This window comes from Saccopteryx bilineata, chromosome 11, assembly GCF_036850765.1.
Source record: "Saccopteryx bilineata isolate mSacBil1 chromosome 11, mSacBil1_pri_phased_curated, whole genome shotgun sequence".
Taxonomy (NCBI): domain Eukaryota; kingdom Metazoa; phylum Chordata; class Mammalia; order Chiroptera; family Emballonuridae; genus Saccopteryx; species Saccopteryx bilineata.
Window position 1 is genome coordinate 7,239,138 of NC_089500.1, and position 5,374 is coordinate 7,244,511.

Consider the following 5,374-nt stretch of genomic DNA (forward strand, 5'->3'; position numbering starts at 1 on the left):
AATATCCTCAATAATCCAACTCCAATATTTAAGAGTAATGTAGATTGTAGATATTTTTAGTTAGCTGTCTTCTTTTTTCTTCTGCATATATATATATATATATATGTTCCTAAACATGATTCATTTTTATTTTATGGATAAAACCTTTAATTTACACACTGACTCATTACACTTGTTCAAGTTTCAGCAATTTTATCATAAAGTCTAAATGCCTGGCTTTGTTCTGTTGAGACATTTCTAAGTAAATTGTACATCTAATAATTAATGTAAAAAGAAATCAGTCATGAACAAAAAGTACTAAATTATAATTATTCTGAGGTAGGAATAAGGATATAGTCTAATTCTGCAATCTTTTTGTGAGAAGACTGGGGTAAATCATAAAAGGTTACTGAGTTAATCTTTGTAAACCTGGAATATAGTTCAGTCTTTATATCTCCAAATAGAATCCCTCCAGCAGTAATTTAGACAAAACAATCGATTAAACTTAGCTGAAATTCCTGTTTCTCCTTCTAGCTGGTGAAATAATTATGATTTTGTTTGTTTTCCTATATTAGAAGCGGTCTTCCTCGTAATTTCTTTGTGAGAACAAACCAATTCAAGTAATTCTGGTGCAGCCTAAAGATAGTTTAATATATTATCATTTATGGAGCTGATGATGCAAAGTAACATATAAACATAAAATTTTCTAGTCTTTCCTATCCAAACACTTCAGCCAGCAATTACTTCTGATCTTAAGCGCCTGGATCTTTGCTCCTGTGCACTCTCGTATGTGACAGGAATGCCGATAGCAGGAGGTGCCAACCATTACACTCCATTCTCTTCTGCTGTCTGAGGATGATTTCATACACATTGCTATTAGGCTAGCTCTTGATCAGCCTGTCTGAAGGAGTCAATCTGTCAATCTCGGCAGCAGAGCCAGCTGCAGGGTACGATGGGCTGGTCTCAAAGAAACAAAAGATTCTGTTTTGATCACTGAAAGGAGAGATCTTAACGGCCTTTCTAAGTAACCGTATCAGTGCACCTGGCAAATCCAGATATTATAGAGAATTATTGCTCAGTAAAAGCAGAGGAAGAAAAAGTGATGTTGATTTTGTCTTTTCAAATTTTCCCTCAGAGACCCAGGGACACTGAAGGATAAAATTCAGAATTTGTTAATTTGCTTTGAAATTCAGAAGCAGCACTATTTTTTTTTCCAGAAATTTAAACTTCATTGACTCTCAAGGATGCCCTTCTTTTCCAACAACCATGCTTACCTGCCAGCACCATATTGACGTGATTAGGAGTTGGTTTCACACATCTTATTTTTTAATCCAAATCAACACAGCGGTAGAAGTTGTGTATTTAGCAAGAAAACTAAACCAAGAACCTGGAGAATTGGATTGCTGTGACTCTGCCATTCATTACCAGGTGACTTGGAACAAGTCATTCTTTAGCCCTCTGGGTCTCCCTTTACTCACCTGTAAGATGAGAGTGAAACTCATTGTGCAGGGGTGCTTTTCAACTATGACTCAGAAGAATCACTTGGGGACCCTGTTTACACTACAAGCTGGAAGGCAAGCCTGGAGATCCTAATTAGTGGTAACTGGGAAGGGAGCTGAAAGAATGCATACACTTAGTGTGCTTCCAAAGGGATTCTGACTCGAATCAGATCCCCGATTCTTTTAAGGTAGAGGCGAAATCTCTTCCTATGGTGGACCTGGCTGATTGCTGGAATTCCCCAGCACACTTCTGAAAGTTGCAGGTGTGAAAGGTTACTGGTTCCTAGGCATTACCTGATGATTGGACTAGGGTGGAGCCCGGGCAAAGGTGTGCTTAAAAAGCTTTCTCAAGTGACTCAAAAGCACAGCCATGGAGGAGTCCCACTGTTCCAATAGGTCTCCAATGGGACTCCCAATGTATTGAGGGACTTTTACATGCCTGTGTCTACCACAGTGTACAAGCAGTGTTACTGTCCTGTCAGAGGTCAGATGGGCAGTGTGGAGAGTGGGAAGATTTGCCGCTCTGATCACCTGCCCCTGTTGTCCTTGAGCACACCACTTTAGCGTTCATTGGTTTACTAACCTGCTATAATGTACTGACATCATAATTGGGCTAACTAACCAAATTTGGCCAGACTCCCAGTTTTACTAATTCCTAGCATGATCAAAAGAATTTCCTTAAGGGAACGAAATCTACTGTACTACATCAGGGCATGAGATACCTTGGGTCAAATTCAACCAACATAATTATGGAAATAAATCTCAGCACATTTATTCGGAATTCCTGTCCCATGACCCAGAGCCAAATTTAGTAGTACCATAACATCTTTGGGTATAAAATCAGTCGTTGAGTCCCAAAGTAATTAAGAAATTGCCAGAATTATTTGGAATAAATCATGCTGCTTCTGCTTTAGGAAGCACCTTAGTTAGACATTTTCATTAGCTCCAACTGTGGTTAAATAATGTACTTGTAGAAAATCAACAATTAATTTCTCAAAAAAAAAAAAGATAACTTTCTCTTTCTAGAATAAACATTTCTAATCCAAAGCGTTTCAGTGTGACCAGGTGGTAAAGTTGTAATAATGTTCCTGAAATATTTCTTACATTTCCTCCATAAGTTATGTCATAAGTGGGGTAAAATTTTCACATGTAGATAATCAGAAATATTGCCTCGGGCTTATCACATAGTCACTGAAAATATCCCCCGATATTTGTTAAAGATACCTCTCAGGATTACTCAGTCTGGAGGTACTCAGTTTACTCGTTCAGTCTTATCATCAGTGTCAGACCCTGGAATATTGCAGCTTGAAGTCACAGAGGATGGCTCTCTCTGGTGACGGGACTATAGGACTCAAATGGAGTCCACCTGTCAGCAAGACAGTGCTCATAAATCTTTGACTGAATTTAAGGAGAGGTTTACTACCTTGTTTCCTTTTCACTTGTTTTTTTGTGGTAATTGTAAATATTTGCTGCAATCTTTATTCTCTGTCTTCTTGTGCATGTTTGGTCTGTTCCAATGTGCTAAATTTTTAACCTTAAGCTGCTTTTGGCTACTCCAACTGACCAGGATCTGGTAATGCACTAATAGCTTGCATGCTGCCGGACTCAGCTTGCTTTCAGCTATTCTAACTCCATAGGAGTGCTAAAAAGAATTCTATTCAGTATTCTTTATAAGAGCCAGGAAGATGGCACAAGTCTGAGGTACCCAGAAGAGATGGGTTCTTACTTTAATGAATTGGTTCACCACCAATGATTCCTATGAAAGGTCCTCGGGCCAACACAAGAACAGGCTTTCACAAGCTTTGGTAAAATTGTCTACGACTTACGAGTTTACGACAATTCTAATTCAAATCATCATTTCTTGATTGCCATCTTCTTGGTGCTTTCCTTTCACCCCTCTTTCACCGTGTTTTCATCAGGCATAGCCCCATGATCTTTACTGCAGTCTGGCTGACTGTCCCTTGCTGCAGCAAGGTGATTTGCCACCCAGAGAATTAATGCGGAATGCTGTGTATCTTAAATTGTACTCAAGGAATTAGGGTTTTATCTGGAGCATACGTTCTGCAGAATGATCTTGTTTATTGACTGGAAAGACTATAAATCGAGTAAAATAAACTTGGAGTTATTTCATTTATCAAAGTGCATTGTCCTTTTAAACATAGATAACGTTGTTCTCAGTGTCTTTGTTAATTAGCATTTTTCATGCGTTTTGCTTATCTAATGGGCCAAAGAAAAGGAAAAGTTCTATTATGAATGTGTCTCTTTTCAGAGTAGCTGTGTCCTACAGATAAATAATTTTTAAAGGTTTATTCTCAAACCTAAGGAGAAAACACAGATGTGGTTATTAGGGTATTTTGATTGATTATAAGTACTCTACACATTATACTAAACCTTACACTATATAGTCTAGTGAAGGCTGAATAGGACATCTCTAGTTGATTAGTTTAAGAATTTAGGCCCTGGCCAGTTGGCTCAGTGGTAGAGTGTTGGCCTGGTGTGCAGAAGTCCTGGGTTTGATTCCCAGCCAGGGCACACAGGAGAAGCGCCCATCTGCTTCTCCACCCCTCCCCCTCTCCTTCCTCTCTGTCTCTCTCTTCCCCTCCCGCGGCCGAGGCTCCATTGGAGCAAAGATGGCCCCGGGCGCTGGAGTGGCTCTGGTCGCAGCGCAACGACGCCCAGGAGGGGCAGAGCGTCGCCCCCTAGTGGGCGTGCCGGGTGGATCCCGGTTGGGCGCATGCGGGGGTCTGTCTGTCTCTCCCCGTTTCCAGCTTCAGAAAAATCCAAAAAAAAAAAGAATTTATGATGTAGGGCCCTAGCCAGGAAGCACAGTTTAGGTTAGAGTGTCGTCACCACTCGATAAACCAAATTTGTTGGTTCAATCGTTGATTAAGGCACATACAAGAAACAACCAAGGAATGCAGAAATAGGTGGAACAACAAATTTATGTTTCTCTCTCTCTCTCTCTCTTTCTTTTTCTCCAATCAATAAAAAAGAAAAGAAGCCTGACCTGCGGTGGCGCAGTGGGTAAAGCATCAACCAGGAATGCTTAGGTTGCTGGTTCGAAACCCCGGGCTTGCTTGGTCAAGGCACATATGGGAGTTAATGCTTTCTGCTTCTCCCCTTTCTGTCTTTCTGTCTCTCCCTTTCTGTTCCCTCTCTCTGAAATGAATAAATAAAAAAAAATCTAAAAAAAAAAAGAAAAGAATCTGTAAGGTAGCTGTAAAGACTATTTTGTTAGAATGACACCCTCTCTGAATGAAAAACAAATAAAACACATCATTGGTTTGCCTCTTGTGGCTGTTGATTGAGTTGATGCTTTTTATTCAGCTGTTCACATTGGTCAAACAGTGATTCATTGGGTCTATGTAGTAATGCAGCATGCCTAGTAAAATACAAATTTCAGCAAAAGCATCCTGTTTATGTATTTCTCTTTCCACTATAGAAATGAAAATTTGCAACAATTATCAGTTGCTGCTCACTTTATTTGCTTTAGCATAGCTAAAAGTCTTTAATTTGGGATTTGATAAAGAAACCCAAAGAATACTTGGAATCATACTGTATGTTAGTACACATAACTCTATGTAAACTATGTATATGCTATTAATCAATTAGCTTTAAAATTATAGACATCTTAAGCAAATGTTATATGTATGTGTGTGTGTATATATATATATATATATATATATAGAGAGAGAGAGAGAGAGAGAGAGAGAGAGAGAATTGTCTAAATGGTACAATTACATGGGCTTTTGTAATACAAACTGCATTTGGAGAAGAGATAACCAGGAAGTGGGTTCTCACTAGACGCTGAATCTGCAAGCCCCTCAGATCTGGGACTCCCAGTCCCTAGAAATGTGATGAATAAATTTATGTTGTTCATAAGCTGCCCAGTCTAT